The sequence below is a fragment of the Lagenorhynchus albirostris genome, chromosome 11 (assembly GCF_949774975.1).
Source record: "Lagenorhynchus albirostris chromosome 11, mLagAlb1.1, whole genome shotgun sequence".
NCBI lineage: Eukaryota > Metazoa > Chordata > Mammalia > Artiodactyla > Delphinidae > Lagenorhynchus > Lagenorhynchus albirostris.
In genome coordinates, this window is record NC_083105.1 from 25,980,641 (window position 1) to 26,005,234 (window position 24,594).

General features: G+C 44.0%; 1 pseudogene; it reads right to left on the reverse strand.

Moving 5' to 3' along the window:
- Positions 1-20,337: 20,337 nt before the first annotated feature.
- LOC132529329 (large ribosomal subunit protein uL23-like) lies at positions 20,338-20,806 on the reverse strand (annotated as a pseudogene).
- Positions 20,807-24,594: the final 3,788 nt, after the last annotated feature.

A 24,594-nucleotide genomic window follows, 5' to 3' on the forward strand; every position in this document is an offset into this window, starting at 1 on the left:
GAGCCATGGCCGCTGGGCCTGCGCGTCCGGAGCCTGTGCTCTGCAAGGGGAGAGGCCACAGCAGGGAGAGGCCCATGTACCACAAAAAAAAAAAAAAAAAAAAGAATATACAGTCCTATACGTGCTGTCCATTTGTATCCTACATCAACACACCGTAGAACTCACCCCCTTCTGATATTTCCTTTAAAAGTTACTCATGATAGATATTTTAGTGCCTAACAGACTTTAAAGATTTGGGGTGACAGATGGTCTTACGTTTCAAAAAGATTATCAATGTCAAAATTAATATCAGATATTCGTAACTGTCCTTCTGCACTCTGCTATGTTGCTTGCTTCTCCTCGCTTCCCTTCTCTTTCCTGTCATTTCCTGCTCTAAGATGGGGGAAAAAAAAATAGGAAACTGAGTTCTTCTTATTTTAAAATACAGAACAATTCAGCTCTTATCTATCCTATGCCCAGCTCTCTTTGCATATCTCAGGACTGCTTTGTCATTACAGTGTAGAAGGGTCCAGGTTGTCAATGGGGATGGGGCTCATTGTGTCTTACACAACATTTATGGGGCTCACTGTGCTCCAGGCTCTTTTCATGTATTATCTCTTTTGATTCTCACAACCACCTTGTGAGGTAGGTACTGTTCTTGTCCATCTTACAAATGAGGAAACAGGCATAGAAAGATAAACGGCTGTGCCCAGGGATCTTCAGCTAGTTAACCTGGAATTCAAGTTCCAGCGTATTCTAGCAACTGTTAGAAAGAAACCCAAGCCAAGTGATTCAAACATGATGACCTTATGGAGCTTCCCACAGCCCTGGACTGCTGACCTCTGAACTTCTTTCAGGTGAGACAGAACTAAGGCTTTACCATCAGCCGTATTATTTCTCATCTGTGTTACTAGCAGCTGAACAGAATTCCTAACCAGGACAGGCTTATTTTGGGGCTAAAAATATAGAACGTGTGGCCCATGTTTAAAAATTGGGAGATTACACATAATAATCTAGATTTCTGCTTTCTCTTGAAAAACAAACCTATCAACACTGGGCCTGTATTACCCTTGGCAACAATCCACTGCATCTCAGCAACTTGTAGATAACATGTTTATGTTACTTGCAGGCTTTTGAGTTTCTTACACCTCCATTTTTTTTTTTTTTTTTTTTCTTGCGGTACGCGGGCCTCTCACTGTTGTGGCCTCTCCCGTTGCGGAGCACAGGCTCCGAACGCGCAGGCTCAGCGGCCATGGCTCACGGGCCCAGCCGCTCAGCGGCATGCGGGATCCCCCCGGACCGGGGCACGAACCCGTGTCCCCTGCATCGGCAGGCGGACTCCCAACCACTGCGCCACCAGGGAAGCCCTCACCTCCATTTTTGTCACGTCGTGTTCCCCAAGTCTAGCAGGCCAGTGAGCCGAAAGAGGGAGGGGTACCGTGAGACTGAGATGGGCCTTGACGTGTCCACCTTCTTCCTACCTGGGAATAGGTCTGTGATGGGACCTTTGTGTTCCTAGACGCTGGAGGTTGTTTAGAGGGAGTTTGCATCTTTGCTCAGGACTAAAGGGGAAGGATGTCAACGTGGAGCGTGGTGGCTGCAGCAGTGCTGGCTGCGTAGGGTGGCGGTACTAGAGAACGAGTCTGAAGCAGTGGACAGCGCCAGAAACCTTGGCGTGAGTGTGAAGGTCCAGGAGCCCCTAAGATTCAGAGTGATGACAAGACCAAATGTGGCCCCACCTCGGGAGGCTGGCGGGATCTAGAGATCATGGGAAGGGAAAGTCCACTTGGGGCCCAGAGTGGGAGGTGACGGACCCCCTGCTAGAGTTTGAGAATCTATACTCTTGAGATGCCTCTCCTGGGAGCAAGAAAACTCCATCTCCAGACCTAGAAGCACTAAAATGTCCCATGTGGCTGGGACTGGAACCGTTTGCCTGAAATTGGATCTCGTTTAGATGTTAATGAAATCGAAGTGAGGGAACAGAGGGTCGGCCTCGGGATTCCCCAGAGTTTCCCTTACTGCTCTAATGGGCGCTGTGTTTATTCATTCACTCATTTATATATGCGTGCATGCATTTCTTCCCCTACCTCATGCCACAGAGGACTTCTGGCTGCTTATGAGAAGAATAGCACACTTTTAAAGAGTAAACTATAAGTACAATGAAAGAGTTACAGATGTAGTGGGTATAATTTTTTAGTTCAAAATATCTCTGCTGTATTTTTATTGCAGAAGCCATAAATAAACATTATAGAAAATTTAGAGAATATAAACAAGAAAAAAAAGATTTAAAAAGAATATTCATGATCCATCACCTAGGAAAACCACTGGAAACACCTTAAAGTATATCTTCTCATTCTTTCTGTGCCAAAATATAATGTTTTAATATTTTTGAAAATAAAAGGTATGGTTATAACCTCCATGTTGTTTTCTAACCTGCTTTTTTACCAAATCATATATTTTGAACCTCATTTAAAGTTAATACATTTCTGGGCTTCCCTGGTGGCGCAGTGGTTGAGAGTCCACCTGCCGATGCAGGGGACACGGGTTCATGCCCCGGTCCGGGAAGATCCCACATGCCGCGGAGCGGCTGCTCCCGTGAGCCATGGCTGCTGAGCCTGCGCGTCTGGAGCCTGTGCTCCGCAACGGGAGAGGCCACAACAGTGAGAGGCCCGCGTACCGCAAAAAAAAAAAAAAAAAAAAACGTTAATACATTTCTACCTACAGCATCATTTTAAGTGTTATGAATAGAATTCCATTGTAGGGATATAACAGAATTTATTTAAACAGTCACCTAGTTACCAATCAAGACTTTGAAAACTGTTGCTATATTCTGACGTAGTGGTTGGAGAATTCTGTTTCAGATAAATACGTTGTCTCTCTCAGTCTCATGGACCCTTGGCATGAACCAAAGAGGAAAAAAAGATCTATTGAACAATCATCATGCTACTGAATCTATTTCACTGTTGTCTTCTAGGCACAAAGGAATGACTGTTCTCATTCTCTAGCTTCCATGTTATATATCTTGTTAGAGTTTCTAACTGGGCTGCTCTACCATTATTAATTATATGTCTTTTTTAACTTGGGAAGTACGTCAGTGACTGAATAGTGAATGAATAGTGATCCATCTTCCTTCACCAGAATGAACATGCAGAATGTTAATACAGTGCTAGGTTTCAGGGAGAAACCATCTTTGTAACTAAATAAAGCAAGAATTTAACAGAACACTAACTCCCTCTTTGGGGTGTGCCCCCTGAGTCCTTCTAAGAACGTGCGGTTAAGTATGTATATATATATATATATATATATCAAGATCCATCTTCGGAGATTATTCATGTGAGTTGTTATTCTGTGTCTCATTTCATCTGATGGAGCAGCTGCTAGCCAGATGAGCATGGCCACAATCATACCTTCTCTTCCAGTCATCAGCTTTTTTTTTTTTTTTTTTAAAGCAAAAGTCACTTCCAGGGGGCTTCCCTGGTGGCGCAGTGGTTGAGAGTCCGCCTGCCGAGGCAGGGGACATGGGCTCGTGCCCCGGTCCGGGAAGATCCCACATGCCACGGAGCGGCTGGGCCCGTGAGCCATGGCTGCTAAGCCTGCGCGTCTGGAGCCTGTGCTCTGCAACGGGAGAGGCCACAACAGTGAGAGGCCCGCGTACCGCAAAAAAAAAAAAATAAGTCACTTCCAGAAGAGAGATTTTTGCTATTTGCCTTTGTCTTTGATTTTATTCTAAATACATTCCTCCTTTCTCTGTAAGTGTGATAAGAGGAGACCTGCTGTTGGCTGTCCAGCCTCTATTCCCCTTCCTTCATGATGACAATAACCTGTTTACTTTAGGAAACGGTCTCTTACACCATTCTCAGCCATGCAGAACTGATGTGAGGGGTTCCACAGCCACCTCTGATTACAACCTGATTTCTCTCTTCCTAGACACAGCAATTGGTTCAAAGACAGTCACAGGACTTAAGCAAGTCCAATCAGTGGTCCTTTGATAGGGATTCTGGGGCACAGAGTCCTTTCTCTTCTGTTTGATGTTAATGAGGAAGCATGTCCCCTTTCCCCCAGGAGCTACTGGTAGACATCTGGCAACAATGAGAAGAGCCAGCCTTAGGATGAAGAGAGTAGAGACGGGAAGAAACAGAATCCTTTGAGTTGCTGGATCAAATCTTGCCCAAAATCCCTTCTACATTTGTCCCTTTCAAATACATGAACTAATAAATTACTTTTCTTTCTAAGCCAATTTGGGGAAGGTTTTCTAATGCTTATACCTGAAAGATACCTACCATAACTGATGCCATTTGTAAAGAAACTGCAGCAAAGTTACAGCTTTCTTTCCATTGATGGCCTTCTTCTTATTTACAAATTCTTCTTCTTCTGTAACCCCTGGGTTTTCTGCCCATTGAACCCACAATCTGCTTCTCATTACTGCCTTTCTGCACCTTTCCTCTTTTCCATGCATCCCAAATATCTCAAACTCCCTTTCTTTTCAAAGCTGCCACAACCCCTTCTCCAGCCCTGGGAGATTTTCTGTTTCCAGGAGTGACAAAGAAATAGGACACAGTCCCCCAGTTTCCTTCTTCTTTCCTTTTATAGGAGGCAAGCACTTGGGATGTTCAGACCTCAGGAATTCGTTGCTGCGCACTTTGGGGAAATATCCAGGGCAGCAAAATTACAAACACAGGGTTTGTGCAGGGTTGCAGAAAGCACTTGCTGTTATTGTCTTTGGGCCGTAGGACCTAGTTCCTGGCTGGTTCCAAGGTGTCATCCTCATATGACATTGGAAAGTTGGCCTAAAGTACTTAGCCCAGGAAATTCAAGTTGGCGCCTTTGGTAGGTCTGGGGACATTCTGAGTTGCAATCTAAACTTGCTTCCTCATTTTTGTGGCAGGTATGGATTCTTTTCATTTTTAAAATTTTTATTTTTTAAAATTTGTTATTTATTTATTTATTTTTGGCTGTGTTGCGTCCTCGTTTCTGTGCGCAGGCTTTCTCTAGTTGTGGCGAGCGGGGGCTACTCTTCGTTGCGGTGTGCGGGCTTCTCATTGCGGTGGCTTGTCTTGTTGAGGAGCACGGGCTCTAGGCGTGTGGGCTTCAGTAGTTGTGGCACGTGGGCTCAGTAGTTGTGGCATGTGGGCTCAGTAGTTGTGGCTCACGGGCTCTAGAGTGCAGGCTCAGAAGTTGTGGTGCATGGGGCTTAGTGGCTCTGCAGCGTGTGGGATCCTCCCGGACTAGGGCTCGAACCCGTGTCCCCTGCATTCATAGGCGGATTCTTAACCACTGCGCCACCAGGGAAGTCCCTTAGGTCTTTTTGGAGGAGGAAAGAACTTCTCACCTGGTCCCCAGAAATTATTTCTGTGGGCTTTTGGCCACTCTGCACCTACTTTATGGATGCCTCACCTGCCCTTCAAGAAGAGCTCTCCAACTCCAGTCCTTGTAAATCCTACCTAGTGTAGGTAACACCTATTGTTTATTCCTCAGCATTGAGTCTCTTCCTTCATGGTAGGAGTACCCCAATTCCTTAGGGGAGCCACCTCTCCCTGACTCTTAGTCATGAGATTTAGGTGGGAATGCCCTTTGCTCCACAGATGGGCTCTGATTAACTGAAACCAATCAGCAAAGCCCACATCTGACTACAGTGACTGGTTCAGGTTGGGCACATGACCCCATTTAGGCCATAGAGACATGAGGAAGTATTTGCTAAGTTCTTCATCCAGACTTCAGCCTGGCTAGTGTCATCTCCTGCAACTTCCTAGATGCCCCCTTGGCTTCAGCCCCTGAAGTCCTTTCTTTTTTTCTTGCCCAGATCTCTCTGTTCTACCCAACTTGCCCCTAGTGCTTTTTCAAGATACTAAAGCAGGGACTTCCCTAGTGGTCCAGTAGTTAAGACTCCTCCCTTCCACTGCAGGGGACACAGGTTCAATCCCAGGTTGGGGAACTAAGAGCCCACATGCTGCGCAGCACGGCCAAAAAATTGAAAAAAAAAAAAAAGATACTAATGAAGATTCTATTCTAACCAACATTTGGTTCCTTTACCTCTTGTTCTAAACCAGGGATAGCAAGTAGATTTTATCTTGCCTGTCAACTATGATCAATAAGTATTAGGACTGAGATTTGTGCTAAGAAAGATTCTGAGGTTGCCTCTGGCTTCAGCAAGAAAGTGTGCAGTGATCACTTAGTGATGTCTGCCGTGGGCATGGGATGGAGAGACCATGTACCTTATGTTTTTTCTATCAGTGTTCTAAGTCAAGGTCTGAGCCTAGCTCCTCTAGCAGTCATAGCCTTTCAGATGCCTCTCTGCAGCTCCTGGCTGAATGTATCTTTTCCTGGTTGACGTACGGGTGCACCCAATAACCTTCTGCTTCTTGTCTAAGGAACACATTGTGTTCATAGTCCTCTTGCAGATCTGAAATGACTGACATACCCTCAGACAAGTGATTTGCTTGGCCCTCTTCCTGGCTTATATTATTTGCTGCTTCCATCTGCTCAAGTTTCCGGTGGCTCATTCAGGTGTCCCAGTGGTGTTCCTCCCTCCTTCCGCAGCTACAACGGTCATTTTAGGATTATAATTTACAATATCAAAATCGCTTAAACACGAATAGACATGATTTCTACCAAGAGAACAGGTGGACTGTTGATCACCCACCAGTCCCCATCCACGGCTAATAAAGTTTCATCCTTTTTATAGACACGGCTGAGCCAAGCTTTATTCACGATTCTTTCCTCGAAACCACAGCAACATCTTTGGCACTCTAGAAATTCTGATTCCTGAACAAAATCCATTTGTACCAGCGTTTGAGCTCTACAAATGTAATATATTTATCCTGTTTTTAACAGGAGAGCTTTCTGTATCCTATGTGGTGTGTAATCAGTGCCAACCTTCAGTTGATATCCCAGCTCAGAGACAGATCCATCTGAGGTCCCGCTCACCTTTGTCTGCAGGTTCTTACCAGTGAGTGGAATCATGATGTGGGCTGTGTGTGGTATTTGCAGAGGGGTGTCTAGTCTGTGAGCCCCTCACCTAGTGGTCTGAGCTGAGGAAGTACAAAGGGACCTGGAATGTCCTGTGAGGATTGGAGGATCCCCATCTCAAGATCCTTGATTTAGTCACACCTGCAGAGTCCCTTTTACCACGTAAGGTAACAGGTTCCAGGGATTGAGACATGACATCTTTTGGGGGGTCACTAATCAGGCTACTGTAGACCTATAGCTATAGGGGGACCTGCTACTGCAGAAAAGGATCTGCTCAAAACAAATGAGCTTGGCATTATGTCATTTGCTTGTCTCGCATGGTACCTACTGGAAATATGATAAAATTGCATACAGCCCACACAATCTATGAAAATTTTGGAACATAAGTCACGGTTCTCCCTGTGGTAGGCCTTTGCAGTTTTGCCACCCAGCATCCACGTCTCCCTCTCAATATAGCCAGACTGTCTGGGTTCATCTCCTGCTCTGCCACTTACTGGCTGTGTGACCTTGGAGGATGTACTTCAACTCTCTGTGCCTTGAGTTCCTTGTACATAAAATAAAATGATAATTGTACCTCTAGCATATGGTTCTTGTAAGAATTAAATGAGTTAATGTGTATAAAGTGTTTCAAAAACTGCCCCGCACATAGTGTATGTGTGAACTGTTGTCCCTATTACCCCAACTTTCCTCTGGGGAAATCGTCCCCCCACTTCCTTCAGCGTATGTGTTTCAGACACAGCTGACTCCACCTTTACATCTGCTTTCGGTCTGACATCTCACCTAAGCCCTCTCTGAATCCAGATTTGCTGGTTCCATCTCTCCAGAAAGAGAACTTCTTGTCCAGGGACAGAGGGTGGATCTGGGGTAACAACTGACTTGCTCCTGATTAACTCGCTCTATTTAGTAAATGAAAGCTCTCCATTCTTTAACCTTAGGTGATTCATATTATAAAAGAAAATAGCCTCATAATATATCAGTTCAAAATTACTTTGTGCGAGTTCTGTTCTGGCCTAAAAGTGATAGGGGTAGGGGGAGTATTTCTGATCCACCTTTCCCTTTCTGCTGAGTCCCACTTTCCAGCACTACAGTCTCCAGAATTGTTGGATCTCTAGTCTGCTGCCATCATCTCTCATTCTTTTTATCCTTGTGGATTTTTCCTATTTTATTCTTTTTCAGTCATGTTATTGGGATTGTAGAAGGGAGAAATGATAATAAGCCTGTGTTCAACCCACTTTAACCATAAAGCCTTTGAGGAATCAAAAAACCTTTGCTGGAAAATGCACAGGCAGCCTTGCCTGGCCAGTCCATCTTTTACAAGTCCCTGAACTACACCAACCTACGTAGAAATTACATCCGCAAATCCCAGTAACTATTTTTGAAGAAATGTGAGTACTCAGACACCTATTACTCTTCAGGGTGAAATGTCTTCCTTCTAAAAGAAATAATAAATGACATACTAAGAATTAATCCCTGTTCTTTGTTCAATGAGACGAATAGTCATGGCTCACAAATGAAACCACCTTGCTTTGGTTCCTGCGACCTTCCACCCACACCCCTGCTTTGTCTACTTTGGGATTGCCCTTGGGGCTCCCAAACGGATACCAGCTCTTTGTCAGAATTGCAGGCGTGTTCTGGTGGGCTTTTTTTTTTTTTCTTTTTTAATTGTCTTTCTTTGTTCTCTACCGTGTGAGAGGTTGTGGAGTCACAGCTAAACAATCATCTGCCCCTCATCACCTCACTCTCTTATCATCACTGCCACCATGACTACAGAACAAAAACAAGGAGAAACAAGGATGTAATTCAGCCATCTGAAAATGGCGTGTGGGAAATGCCAGTTACTGACTCACTTACCTTGAAATAATACATCTTGACATCTTGGGGGTCAGGATGAGCTACCCATTCAGATAATTTTCTATAAATTTCTCCAGACAGAGGCCCCATGCCCCTCTTACTTCACCTCTCCACACCGAAACAACTCACATAATAAATTATGAGGCCGGAGAAGAGCTGGGTTTTGTGGAAACCAAAGCTTATACAATTTAGAGGGAGGTGGGCTCCTTCTTTAGGAAAAAGAATGCAAAATTGTAAACAATGAAGTCGAATATTTACGTAAAATGGGAAAAGAAATTACAGCCAGTCACAAAATTTAAAAAGCTGACAGGAACTTCCTTGGTGGTCCAATGGTAAAGACTCCACACTTCCACTGCAGGGGGCGTGGGTTCGATCCCTGGTTGGGAAACTTAAGATTCCGTAGGCTGCGTAGCATGGCCAAAAAATTTAAAAAATAAATAAATAAAATAAAAATAAAAAGCTGACAAATACTACAAAAATCTAGAAAAATAATATCTTCATTATTTGATGGCTTGACACATCTAATATCGTCTGTATTGTTTGGTGACATACCTCTATACACTTCTTATGACAATGATTTTGTAATATCATTTTCTACCAAAAGATTACTCAGTCTTTCCTCTAGCATGGTTGAATAAATTTCTTTTATTGATATGTTAGAAAAGGTTTTTCAACCTCAGAACTGGTTACTGGTAAACCATGTAATTTTTTTTAATTGTTATCAAATTTGGGAAATCCTACATCAGCTTTCTTTCATATATAAGCTGTAAGATTTCATGCATATTTCAAGTTTTGTTGCACAGGGACTACTCTTCAGTACTTTTTGAATTAATGACCCTCATTAACACGTTTGTCATTGATAACCCCATTGTTCTGGTGGATTATGATGTCAGTATTTTATGCTAGATCAAGAAGAAACAGATGTCAAACAATATAGAAGCTTATTCTTTACTTCTATTCAAAACTTCTCTCTTCCTCTTTATGAATTACTACTTTGGATATAATTTGAAAAAAAAATTGCTTATTTATGACTCCCCTTCTCTTCCCATTCCTACCTAGCTCCCTTCTGCACCCTGCAGGGCCTCTCACATATGTGGACACTCCAGTCCATACAACCAAGCTTTATCCATAGCTTCCAGCAAACTGCTGTGCCTTGGCCACTTCTTGGGCCTAGGGGTGTGCATTCCTATAGCATGGTCCACTCTTGGAGGTCTGGACCCAGGGGAGAGGCCCATGTAGATCCTGGGAGCGGGTTCAGGACCATTTGGACAGGGAATTTTGTAGTCCTGGGTACTCAAATTACGGGAAGAAGGGAAGGGTGTAAATTCCTGGTGGGCACAGCCCCTGGACCCTGCAGACTTCTCATCTAGAGGGGAGGGGTGCAGCAGGAGGAGAGCCACAGTGAGGCTCTCTGATGTGTGAGGCCCAGGGCAGGAGCTCCTGTTGCTCAGGACCAAAGGCAGTGCTGATACCATCTCAGCTTTCCTTTAACCAGATCTCCAAAGTGCCCACACCCACTCCAGTTCCACCCAGCATGAGGGGAAATGTGATGCAGATTTTACTAAAACATGAGACCCCGTTGAACACATTACTAGAGCCCTTCTGGCACCTTGGAGGGGGCCCATGCAAACGAGGGATTTCTTTGGTTTCACAGTGAGTTGCCTCTGTGTAATATGCAGCAATTATCTGGGGATCTGGCATACTGAATGAACACCAGTCTCAAAGTTGGACCTCGAATTTAAATTTTTGTCCTTATTCAGTGCTAAAGTTTTAAGGGAATCCCTGCACTGATTCTGCACCCTTAGAACCATTCCTTGCCTTTTGCTTGCTCTGCTCTGTATCTCAGAAGGCCAATGCCAGTCCGCAGGAGATTGAGGGGATAGGAAAGAAGCCAGGGTATTTCTCCCTCTCCCTCTCTGCCTGAGGCCTCTTCTCCATGTCTCTAACTCTCACTGGATGGACCTCTTGCTTCATGGTTCCAGCTTTTCCTGGGTGACCCTGTACCTAAGTTCCAGTAACACCACCTCCTCCATTTGTCCTTCCAACTGTGTGGTTCTCACCCAGGGACGTTTCTGCCTACTCCCCACCCCCTCTACTCAAGGGACATTTAGCAATGTCTGGAAACATTTTTGGTTGTTACAGCTTAGGTGAGGGGGGGTGCTACTGGCATCTAGTGGCTGAAGGCCAGACATAAAGACTAAACATCCTATGATGCCCAGGACAGCCCCTCACACCAAAGGATCAGCTGGCCCAAAATACCAATAGTCCCAAGGTTGAGAAACCTGCTCTAGCCTAAAGGCAGTAGTGGCTCCTTCCATTGCTCATCTCAGGTTTGCCTCATTGTTCTGTCTGGTGCTTAGCTGTTCCGTTATGTGTCACCAATCCCCTGTATTAAATTCCTTCTGTTTAAACCCTTCAAGTGGCTTCTGTTTTCTTGGTTAAATTGACTAATGCCTCCCCAGAGTATCAGCTCAGCTTCTTTACTTTTCTCTTCTCTACTCAACTAAGTCAATGATAATTTCTCTGCCACCTCCCCATCTGTATTAATCAGGGTTCTCCAGAGAAACAGAACCAATAGGATATATATATATATAGATATAGTTATAGATATAGATAGATATAGATAGATAGATATAGATATAGGTATATATAGATATATATCTCAAGAGATTTATTATAGGAATTGGTTCATATGGTTATGGAGGCCTAGAAGTCCCCTGATCTGCTGTCTGCAAGCTGGAGATCCAAGAAAGCCAGTGGTGTAATTCAGGCTGAGTTCAAAGGTCCAAGAATCAGGAGCATCAGTATCTGAGGGCAGGAGGAGATGGACATCCCAGCTTAAACAAAGAGCACGTTGCCCTTCCTTTTCCTTTTTGTTCTATTCATGCCCTCAACGGATTGGGTGATGCCCACCTGCTCTGGTGAGGGTGATCTTCTTTACTCAGCCTCCCAGCTCAAATGCTGATCCCTTCTGAAAGCACCCACACAGACATATCCAGAAATAATGTTTTACCAGCTATTTGGGCATTTCTTATCCCAGTCAAGTTGACATATAAAATTAACCATCACACTATCTCACTCTTTCACTCCAGAACTTTATCGTTTTCATAGAGTATTTTTTGATTAATAGACTATATTATTTTATTATGAAGCTCACCCAGGGTTATAAAATGAGCAGAAGAAAATGAATAACTTTCTTTTACTAAATAAAAATAGAGCACTCAGATTAATATAATCCAATATCCATCCTTAAGAATATATTATTTTAAAAATGCATTTGGTTAATTTAATATTACTATAAATACAAAGTGTAGATTAATTTAAACCTGATTAAAGTGAGGTCTTTGGGGATTCTTCTTAATTCCCTGTTTGGCAAAATTGAGGAGAGTGCTATTTTTTTTTTCCTGTATTTAAAAAATTTTCAGCATAACGAGTTGAGTTCAACTTATGGAGGGCCAAAGTGACGAAAAAAAATACATTTTGGGCTTCCTCCATGTCAGGGCATGCATTGGTTTCCTAGTGTTGCCAAAACAATGCACCAAAACCTGCATGGAGTAAAATGACAAATTTATTTTCTCAATTCTGGAGGCCAGAAGTCCAAAATCAAAGTGCTAGTAGGGCCATGCTCCCTCTGAAGGTGCTGGGGGAAAGAACGATTCCAGGCCTCTCTCCTAGCTTCTGGTGGCCTCAGGCATTCCTTGGCTTGTAGGCGCATCACTCTGATCCTCTGTCTTTACGTGGCGCTCTCCCTGCATCTTCACATGGTCTTTCCTCTGTGTACATCCGTGTCCATGTCCAAATTTTACCTTTTTATAAGGATACCAGTTATATTGGACTAGGGCCCACCCAACTGAGCTCGTTTTAACTTAATTTCCAATTAAGGTCCCATTCTGAGGTACTGAGAGTTAAGACTCCAACATACCTTTTTTTGGCGGGGGGGCACTATTCAACCAATGACAGGATTGTTCATGTTTTTGTACTGTTTTTAATGACTTTTTGAGTGAGGGGAACTTGTATATGCATTCAGGCTCAAAAGATATATTTTAACTTTGCTTTTTAAAAGAGTAGTTAAAACTTCTATTTGTCTTTAGGGAACTTACTCAACAAATACCTAGTAGGCAGCGTCTATGCATTAGGTATTGTGCTGAGCATACAGATGACCAAAACAAAGTCCCAACTGTGAAGGATCTCACTCATAGTCTAGTAGGTGCCATGGATAGGAAAACAATTCTAATGTAGTCCGAGAAGTGCTGTATTAGAGATCTAAGGAGGGGATTTGTGGCTCAAACAGCACTGTATGGAGATGGAATCAGGGCTGGGTCAGGGGTGTGGCATCCTCCAGGAGCAAGGGAAGGGTAGTGCAGGTCTGAGAAACTGTGGACAGAGACCTGGAGAGCAGGGGCTGCTCAGAGAGGCAGGACCATCTGTGGTCACTGCTCACAGGAAGCACAGACAAAGGAGTGGGGAGTGGATGAGAACAGATGGAGGCCGTGCTAGGAAGGAGTGGTCCAGTGTACCTTGCTAAGGACCTGGTGATGAGCAGTGAGTTTTGTAATCAAGGGAGTAATATCAGATTTGTTTTGGAAAGATGAATTTGAGAGTACCACCGTCAGGGGTGGATTTCTGTTTGTTTACTTGTTTCTAAATTTAAAGTTCATTTCCTTGTCCTCATTACTAATCTCTCAACAGCTTTCACCAGAGTTGACTGCTTCCTTCTTTTTGAAATAATTTCCTCTCCTGGCCTCTATCACTGTGACTTTCTGGTTTCTCTCCTGGGTCATGGCTTCTCTTCCTTGCTGACTCTTCCTCTGTGAGTCTCAAGGCTCATGCAGGGACCTTCTTCCTTCTCTTCTCTCTTCTTATCTCCCCTCTTTCCTGGATGATCTCATCCAGTCCCATGGCTTCAAATTTGTACCCCAGCCCTGGCCTCTCCCTTAAGACCCACACTTGTCTAACTGTCTCATCCATCCTGCCACCCGGGTCCCTATAGGCACCTCAAACTCAATATCTTAAATCTGTTTCTTCCCAAGGCTTCCCCAGCTCAGTGAATGGCCCACATTTGCCCAAGTAGTTGCTCAACCCCCAGAGGCAAGATTTATCTTTAATTCCTCCATTTCCTTCATCTCCCACATACAAATCCATCTCGGGATCTTTCTGGCTCTACAACCAAAATATGTCGGGTTTTTTTTGCGGTACGTGGGCCTCTCACTGTTGTGGCCTCTCCCGTTGTGAAGCACAGGCTCCGGACGCGCAGGCTCAGCGGCCATGGCTCACGGGCCCAGCCGCTCCGTGGCACGTGGGATCCTCCCGGACCGGGGCATGAACCTGTGTCCCCTGCATCGGCAGGCGGACCCTCAACCACTGCGCCACCAGGGAAGCCCCCAAAATATGTCTTTAATCCATCTATTTATCCCCATCTCCACTATCACCTCATTAGGCTAGGTCCCCACTGTCTCTTACCTAGCTGATTGCAATGGTCTCCTAACTGGTCTCCCCACACATGCCCTTATCCATTCTATTCTCCACCCAACAACCCTAATTATCTTATTAGAATTTTTAACCAGATATATCATTCAGTATGCAACTTGAACTTCTTACTATGGCCTGAAAGGCCTACTATGATCTGTTTCCCGTTTCTCTTTAATCTCACCATTCCAACCACTGTCCTTCCTTCTGTTCCTTGAAAACGCCTGTCCCTTTCCTGCCTCTGGGCCTTTGCACTTGCTGTTCCCTCTGTCTAGAACCTTCTCCCTAAACTGCTTGCATGTCAATCTCTTTTTCACCCTTCAGGACTTTGTTCACATGTCACCTTCTCAAGGAGGCCTTCCTGGCCTATCCCATCTAAAGGAGGCCTCCACTCTTATTACTCTATTATATTTGTTTTTCCCTTGTTTTTTTATTACCTTGTTTATTTCCATCAGAGCATTTTTCAAAATATGAATGTATGCTTGTTTATTTAGTTGTTCATATTTTGTTTCTTCCTCTTGCCTCCAAACACCATTCCCTCCCTCCATTCCACAACTTAGGACCCTGTCTACAATATTTGTTATACAATATGGTACCTCGGGGAGATTTCTAAGTACCCATCATCCATCAAGTAGCTCCAATGCTCCCATCACTGCACCTCTTTGTTTGCATTGTATAATTTCATCTCCCCAACAATCCTATTGGGGTGGAATTATTATCCCCGTGCTACCAGTGAAGAAACTGTTTTAGAGGATTAGATGATTTTCCCAAGGCCACATAGCCACTAAGATGTGGTGGAGGCAGGATATGAGCCCGCATCTGTCTGGTTCTGAAGCCCTCTCCTTCTACTGTGCTGCATGCTGCAGTCCCTGGCACTTAGAGGAAAATAGAGAAAGTATAACTTACATTGCTACTCTTTTTCTTCTTTTGCTTGACCGACTTTAAACATCAACCTTCTGACACTTTCATGGACAAACATTCATTGGCCCATCATCCTTTCACTTGGGAAACTACTGTGTCCCATGCCTAGGAATCCTGCTTAGCCATATGGTACCAGGGACACTAACACCACCCCTCCCTTCTCCACATTGAGTGCACATGTGACCTGGGCTGGCCAATCAGAATATTACTTTCCCAGTTCTCCATACCATTATAGGAAGTAGCATGTGATCTGAACCAGGCCAGTCAGCATCCTCTCTGGGACTTTGCTGGAGCTCTAGGGACAACTGTTCCTTTAGGATCATCAGGAGCTGCAAGTGGTTGTCTTAGTCACATAGAGAGATGCTGCTAAAAGAGGAAGCCAAACAGAAGACAGCAGAGCTAAGAGATGGATGGAGAGAGAGACAGAATCAGAAACTTAATAACATAATTTCAATCCTAACCATTTGCTTATTTGATTATTTGGTTAATATCTAGCTCCTCACTAATCTAGTTCCACAAGGGTAAGAATTATGTCTTGCTCTTGTTTGCCGTTGTCTCCCCAGTGCCCAAGGCAGTGCCTGCCATGTAGTAGGTGTCCCAGGTGTATCTGAATGATCGCGAGTATTGATTCTACCAGCAGTGTCTGAGCTCACAGCATAATGATAATATTCAAGAGAAATCGTTTCTATCTCCAGCTTCTGGAATGAGCTGCCTTCGTTTGTGAGGCTTGATTAAAATTGGAGGAAACTTAATCTTAGAGTCATATTTAACCATCTGATATATTTATAATGGGATACATAATAAGAATAATTTAGGTTATAATGGATGTGGATTGAAAATGGGCAGGGATAATGCATTCTGGCTCTGTTCTTTAGAAATATGTGTGACGTCTGAGGCACTCTAACTTTTTAAAAAATTAATTAATTATTTTTTGGCTGCATTGGGTCTTCCTTGCTGTGCGTGGGCTTTCTCCAGTCGCGCGAGTGGGGGCTACTCTTCGTTGTGATGAGCGGATTTCTCACTGGGTGGCTTCTCTTGTTGCGGAGCACGGGCTCTAGGCACGCGGGCTTCAGTAGTTGTGGCACGTGGGCTCAGTAGTTGTGGCTCCCAGGCTCTAGAGCGCAGGCTCAGTAGTTGTGGTGCACGGGCTTAGTTGCTCTGTAGCATGTGGGATCTTCCCAGACCAGGGCTCGAACCCATGTCCCCTACATTGGCAGGCAGATTCTTAACCACTGTGCCACCAGGGAAGCCCTGAGGCACTGTAATTTAATTTGACTTTAATATGTCTTTAAGCACACTGTCAGATTATAACCTGATTCATCACTCATTCAGAGGCTAAAAATAGAGGCTGATACAGGAGGTTAACATCACCTAGCAAGGAGCGTTTCCTCAAAGGGATAGATGTAAATCAGAGGAAGCACGTCACTCACTCGTATCCAGCGCCACAGGCTGGGTACACCTGGTGCTTGGCAATTGTTTCAGGATGAAATGACTCTTGTGCTGAAACTGCTGTCATTCACGACAGGCGGTTTGAGAGGGTTTCAGAATATGAGACGACTGAAAATCTGACCCCAGCCAGCCCTTGATAAGCATTCCCTATGGACCATGGTCCCTGATTGCCAGTTGCTTTCATTTGGTGTCCAGGGAAGCAATTCAAACAGCGGGATGGACTGTGGGAAAGGAAGGCAATTTGGGATGTCTCTTAATTTTTTTCTGGAAAAACCGCTAATCTTTCATTGTGTCCTAACTTCCCTTTTGGTAACATAAAAATGGTTTATGTTTCCCCTCTGGAGTCTGCCAAGTCCTTAGAGATCCTCGGGGGCGGTGGGGAGGGGCAGCACGAAAATAAAGGATGCAAATTGTGACACTGCTAGCAAGAGGAAGGAGAGGCGCTGACCTCTGACGGCTCACAGCCAGGCAGCACAATGAATGAAACTTGGCAATTTCTGCTCACTTGGGGTAGGCAGAGTTCAGGACTAGAATTACAGATGAGGGAAGAAAGTGATCATCTATGGAACATATAGCTGTGTGCTGGTCATGCTATTAGGTATTACCTTAATAGGTATTTTCTCGTAGGTATTACCTGCTTACCTAACAGGTATTATTGCATGGCATATGGTGTTACCTTAATAGTTGAACTGTTCTATAGATGAGGAACTTGCCTCTCATGGGAGGTAAGTAATTTCTAAGCCAGTAAGTCAAAGAAGCAGCGTTCGTCTCCAAGACTAGCTCCAAAGTGCTGACACTTTTCCTCTTGGCATTACACTGTGCCACCTATATTCATCTATGAGACAGAAAAGCAAGAGAGATATTTGCCCAAATGTACCAATGACTGCAGGCCCCTTCGGGGGCCCCGGGTTTAGGTAGGAAGGGGCACCTGTCTGTGGAGTAGGGATGGCTCAATTTCATGGACAACATTACAGTTTGGAAAGAATCAAGATCTCAACTTCTGTGCCCTCTGAGGTTTCTTTCACGGGTCCCTTTTGTTATTTCAGGGCCTCCTCTGCCCGGCCTCCAACTCTCTCGGGCTTTACTCTGGCTCTGCCCACTTTGGTTCTACCTTTTCTTCTTCCCAACCACGTCCTTTTCCCCTACAGAATTTATTCATCTGAACCTTTCTTCTGGTCATGGGAAGTCATTAGCTTGCTTATTTCTTCGCAAGCTAATTCATGCATGGGTATTAGTGGCAAAAAAGTACTATGGTACTATGGTCAGTGTTCAGTAGTCTCTGACATCCATAAGACTCACTCAGACAATGTTCTGTCTCATTCAGTGGGTTCTGACGTGAGCCTTCAATCCGTTTTCACTGGGGGATTGGTGGAAACCAGGGGTGGTTAAAAGAAACATCTCTGGGGACTTCCCTGGAGGTCCAGTGGTTAAGACTCCACGCTTCCACTGCAGGTGGCACGGGTTCGATCCCTGGTCCGGGGAACTAAAATCCCGCATGCCACGTGGTGTTGCCAAAAAAAAAAAAAAAAGAAAAAAGAAACATCTCTGTTCCCATCCCACCCTATGGAAATTTTCTCCTCCTCAGGGTCTTGTGAATCTTCACAGTTTACCATTCACTTTGCACTGAAATGCCCACTCCCGGTGCCTAGGACAGTATTGTAATGACTGAGCGTGTCCTGGGAGCTGTTAGTAAAGGCTCAGATTTAACTGTCAAGTAGAATAAGTATCATCTGTGTTGCCAGAGATTCCCTCTCGTCTCCTGGTCCTCTTGGGCTCTGCAGTGCGGACACCAGCATCCCTGGCCTCAGGAAGGCTGTTGTCTCTGAGACCCATGGACCCCCAGGGCTCCTGCTATTCTCTCTGACCTCAGAGTGACGTGATGGCAAATGCAAATTCACATCTTCTGTCGTGTGGAGACTTTTTCTTTGGTAAAATATACATGACACAAAATGTACCATTTTAACTATTCAGTGGCATTAAGTGTATTCACATTGTTGTGCAACCATCACATCTATCCATCTCCAGAATGGTTTCATCATCCCAAACTGAAATTTCTGTGTTTATTAAAAAAAAGTCCCCACCCACCCTCCCTTAACCCCTGGTAACGTCTAATTTACTTTCCGCCTCTAGGAACTGGCCTATTCATGTAGGTGGAATCATACAATATTTGTCCTATGTCTGGCTTATTTCACTTAGCACAGTATTTTCAAGATTCATCAGTATGTATCAGAATTTCACTCCTATTTAAAGTGGAATAATAGTCCACTGTATGTATATACCACATTTTGTTTATCCATCCATGGACGTTTGGGTTGTTTCTACCTTTTGGTTACTGTGAATCATGTTGCTATGAACATTGGTGTACAAGTATCTGTGTGAGTCCCTGCTTTCTATTCTTTTGTGTATACACCTAGGAGTGGAATTGCTGGATTATATGGTAATTTTATGTTTAACTTCTTGAGGAACCACTAAACTGTTTTCCAAAATGGTTACACCATTTTATATCCCCACCAGTAATGCATGATGGTTTCAACTCTGGTTCGTTTGGTGTTTTTGTTTGTTTGTTTCTTTGTTTTGACATTTAATAGGAAGAGAACCACTTCCCACTGCACAGGTATTATGCCATCTTGAGTTCCCCTGTTGGCATATCATTTACCCATTAATCCATTCAGCAGAAATTTACCAAATACCTGTGAGGTGCTAGGCATTGTACTAGGCACTAGGCCCTGTTGGATAAAATAGACATGGGTTCTGTCTTCATAGTGCTTACTGTTTAGTTAAAGAGACAAGAAAGAAAGCAAAAATATGCATCATTGCAGATCATGATAGAGTTCTCTGGAGAAATGAACAGGGACAGTGATAAGGATAATTATAGCGTGAAATTTTATTATTTGCTGTTTTAGGAAACAGCATAGTGTAGGGATTAAGATGTGAGCTTTGAGGCCTGACAAGATTAATATTAGCTCTGCCATTTCTAAACCTTTTGACCTTAGACGAGTTGCTTAAATCTCTTTGTGCCTCAGTTCCTGAACTATAAAATGGAGATCATAATAATAGTACTTACTTCAAAGGGTTATTGTGAAGATTACATGATAGGGTCCATGAAAAGTATTTGGCATGCTGCCTATCACATAGTAAGTACTCAGTAAATGTAATAATTTCATAGCTGCTCTTTGTAGGCTACGTGCTGTACTTATAACAATCCACACTTGGACTATTCAGCCAGTTATTCATGTTATGGCCCACTGACAACACACAGTGGTCAAGCTTCTGCTTCCTCATACTCTTGACCACATAAGCCTACCCCTCTAGGTCCAGAGCCCAGTGGCCTCCTCTCCTGGCCAGCCTCTAGTTTTCCACCAAAATCTCTGCCCATGCCCTTCCTTCTTCTAGCCAGGGGCGGTGGTATGAGAATAGAAGCTTCGAAGCTAGGCACATCTCTCTGTATCAGTTGGATGATCTTAGAAAATTACTTACCTCTCTGAGCCTCAGTGTTCCCCTTGGTAAGGCACATTGGAAGCTATCGTGATGATGGGAGATAATGTATCTCAAGTACCCTTATCAGCGAGTCAATCAACGACTCAATCATAACTTTCTCTAGAGATATCTTTTTTCATGGTGAATATATATATATGTATCTATATTTATATATCTATATTATATATCTATATCTATCTATAGATATAGATGTAGATATATTTAGAATTAGCCAGCTGGACTCAGTTGAGATGATCCCATTTGTTGGCAACATCCAAAGTCATGAGCCAGTCGAACATATGCCTTCTTTCCATCAGGCCTGATCAGGGTGTGACCTTGGCCACGTCAGTGTCACAGAGCTTCTTCACAGCCTGGTTGATCTGGTGCTTGTTGGCCTTGACACCCACAAAGAACACAGTGTGTCGTCTTCTGTCTTCTTCAAGGCTGATGTGGTGGTCAGAGGGAACCTAACAGTGGTGTAGCGGTCAAGCTTGTTTCTCCTAGGGGTGCTCTTCCAAGGATATTTGGACTGCCTTCAAGCTGCAGTACCTTGGGCTGTCAGGAGGTAGATGAGGTGTGGATCATTTTTTGTGTGGCTAAAGACACCTTTCAGCACTGTTCTCTTGGCCTTCAAAGTGTTTGCTTTGGCTTCAGCTTTGGGAGGGACAGGGGTTTCCTGCCTCACTTTCGGCACCATCTTGAAAAGCTAGTAGTATCCTAAATAAAATTGATAAGAGCATTTTCAATATTGTCCTGTTAAATTGATGCTTATCTAGTCTAGAAAATTTTAAACTGGGCAGTTAAAGAGTTAATAATTGATTAAATAGGAGGCCCATCATTTTTATAAAAGGTTAACTTTAGCCTCTTGATCAGGAATGTCAAACCCATTATAATATAGCTTCTTCAAGACAATCAGGTACAATGTAAGGCTACAAACAATGCCACCTTTTAAGTTTTGGTTTACTGCCTATGTGTACATTTTAATAAGACTCTGCTAAGTATAGGCCAAACAAATGATCCTCTAACAACAGGAATTCCAGGGGTCCTTCTGGTCAGGAGTCAGCAAACTATGGCCTGCAGGCCAAATATGGCCTACACCTTGTTTTTGTAAATAATCACTTATTGGAACACAGCCATGCCCATTCGTTTAGGTATTGTCTGTGATGGCCTTTGTGCTACAAAGAGGCAGAGCAGTTTTAACAGAGGCTGTATGGCCCACAAAGCCATCTACAGTGTCTCCCATCTGTCCTTTTTTTCAGAAGTTTGCCAGCCCCTATTGCAGGCCAAGACGGGAAATGTTTGGGCAGCAGCCTTCAAATTGTTTGTGTAGCCTTTAACCTACATGTGTTGTCTCCTGCTGTTTGCTGGTAGGGTCACTGTTCCGGTGTGCCTTGGGTGTTTCATTGGAAAGGCTTTAAGTGGCATTTATCAATAGACTTAGTTCAGCATTGCTGGTAAATTCATCATTGGTAAGTTCATCATTGGTAAATGAGTGTAGACTTAATTGTAACAAGACCCAATAATTTAGTGGCATGAATAAGGAAGTTTGTTTTCTGCTCATGAAATGTAATAATTTACATTATTACCCCACATAATTTATCCCACATATCCAGTGTGGGTATTCTAGGTGGCTCTGCTGCACAGAGTAATTCTGGGACTCAAGCTCTTTCCACCTAGTGGCTCTGCCCTGTGTTAGGGTCTGTTGTCATCTGCGTGGCCCAGGTTAAGTCACCACATCCAGTTTCCAGCAGTTGAAGAAGAATGGAGAACATAGATGAGTATGATGTGTGTGTGCCCAGAAATGGCACACGTCACTCCCACTCATACTCCATAAGCTAGAATTTGGTTGTATGACAGCACCTAATGGCAAGGGAGCCAGAGAAGAAGAAAGAGAGCTTGTCTCTCTCAAAGTAGGTAAGAAGGAATTCTCCGTGGACATCAAGGGTCCTCTAACAACTCCTTGACCTAAGTTGTAGAGCTTTAGCTCTGCCAAAGGTAGTTTCATGCCAGAGCGTGGTGAAACCTAGCTAGATACGCTGCCCTGATTCTATCAACTCCATCTCCACTTACTCTTCCCTAATAGTTCTGCTCTGTCACCCCCTGTAGCTCCTTCTTCTCTTTCTAACACTTCTTCTTTTTATAAGTGTGGACAGTTAATTCCTAGTAGGACGTCTGGCTCTTGCAGCCCTAAGAATGATAACAAAAAAGATGTAGGCACTACTATTTTCTCCATATTAAAGATAAAGAAACCGAGATAAAAAACAATGAAGTAAGCTGCCCAAGGTTATAGCTGGTCACGTGTGGCACTTGAAAAAAAGGCATTTTAATCTCTTTTCAATCCCTTTTGCTGGGTGGGGATTTTATTCCAGAATCTGGCCGATAAGCATGCTGTGAACATCTTACCCTTGCTGAATTAGCAACCATCATTTGTCAAGGAATTTTCTTTTCACATTTGCAGAAATATTCTTTCCTGTTGTTTACCTTTTTATTTTGCTTATGCAGAGCTGGTTTTGTTTTTCCCCTGATGGTTAGAAGCTTTATGCTTTTATGTAGTAAAACCTGCTGATGTTTTCCTTTATGATTTTTCCTTACATCCAGGCTTAAAAAACCATCCTCCTTTGAGAATGATAATACATATTTAATTAGATCTTCTTCCTGTTTTCCAGTGTTTGATTTTTTAAATTGTTATTTACTTTTTTTTTTTTTTTTTGGTGGTATGCGGGCCTCTCACCGCTGCGGCCTCTCCCGTTGCGGAGCACAGGCTCCGGACGCACAGGCTCAGCGGCCACGGCTCACGGGCCCAGCCGCTCCGCGGCATGTGGGATCTTCCCGGACTGGGGCACGAACCCGTGTCCCCTGCATCGGCAGGCGGACTCTCAACCACTGTGCCACCAGGGAAGCCCTGTTATTTACTCTTATCCATCTTGAATTTCTTTTGTCTGTGGAAAAATGAAGATTCCCGTTATATTTAGATTTGACTCTACCAGAGAAAGTATTTATTTCAAACAGGCTTAAATGGAGAAAGCCAATACCAGTGACTGACCCCCAAGAAATCTATGCCATATTGTTAGTGATAAGATTCCTTAATAGAAGGCTAGGGAGGGTCTAGGTATGGGGTTGCTTATCGCAGGCAGGTGAGTTTATTTCACCGCTGTTGTGAGTGTACTGGATGCTGCTGGCCCACTGGCCACATACCTTCTCCTGACTCGTGCGTCCAACCCCCAGGTACTGTGAGTTTGGGCTGCTAAGCATTCACAGATACATCCTTCTCCAGAGAATTGCCCTCAGCCCAAAGGGAGCCACTCCACCCAGGGAATTACACCTATGCCCCTCCCGACGCCTGGGTCATAACCAGCAGCCAATGACTGATTGACACGGGGTACAAAAGGCTGACCCCCTTGCCTCAAGGTGGGATCAGCTTTGCGATGCTATTTATGCTGTTGTGCTTCCCCGTGGAATCATCCTGAAGTTCATCTCTGGCTGAGGTCCTCCCCGTGCTTAGTTCCTCCTCCTGCCCTGTTCCTCTCCCTCACTCTTCCTCCTGAGTCCTCCTTCACTAAACCGTATGCACCCCAAACCCTGTCTCAGGCTCTGCTTCTAGGGAATGTGATCTGAGACAGTGAGAAAATCTAATTTAAGTAACATTCTAATACACATAATTTATAATCTAAGGTATGTAACAAACATGTCTTACAAACTTTGTAGACATAGACTCAAGATCAAAGGTTCTATTTTCAAGAGTTTAAACAAATGTGTAATACATTGTTAACTATGTTGGAGAGTTTTTTACCCGTAAATACTGAAACTGTATTGAGCAGGATTATTAGAGATAAGAATTTTTTTTTTTTTTTTTTGCGGTACGCGGGCCTCTCACTGTCGTGGCCCCTCCTGCTGCGGAGCACAGACTCCGGACACACAGCCTCAGCGGCCATGGCTCACGGGCCCAGCCGCTCCACAGCACGTGGGATCCTCCCGGACCGGGGCACGAACCCGCGTCCCCTGCCTCGGCAGGCGGACCCTCAACCACCGCGCCACCAGGGAAGCCCGAGATAAGAATTTTTTAACTTAAGATAGTTGACCCACCTGGATGATATTTATTGTTCCTTGTTTTTTGAGGTTTCTGGGGTGTAAATATTCTCTAATCCCCTTTCATCATTGTACTGAGAAGAAGAATGTAACCTCAGGATTTGGAATGCTCCGTGTACTTTTGTTCATGAGATTTGCCTCTCACGCCTTACCATTAAATACCATGTAGCATGTTACCTATAGTCCTTTTCGTTTCAGTCAAAGAGGAATCAAACTATTTCCACAGTGGCATGAATTCATTTCATTCTTCAGAATGTACCCAGCACCAGCTATGGAATAATACTTCCCTTCTCTCACAATGATTATTTTCCAAGGCAATACCACTTGGATCTCAGCATTTCATTTTCTTTTCCATCCCCAGCTTGGCCTCTAAGGATTTTGATTATTCTCTACCTCACA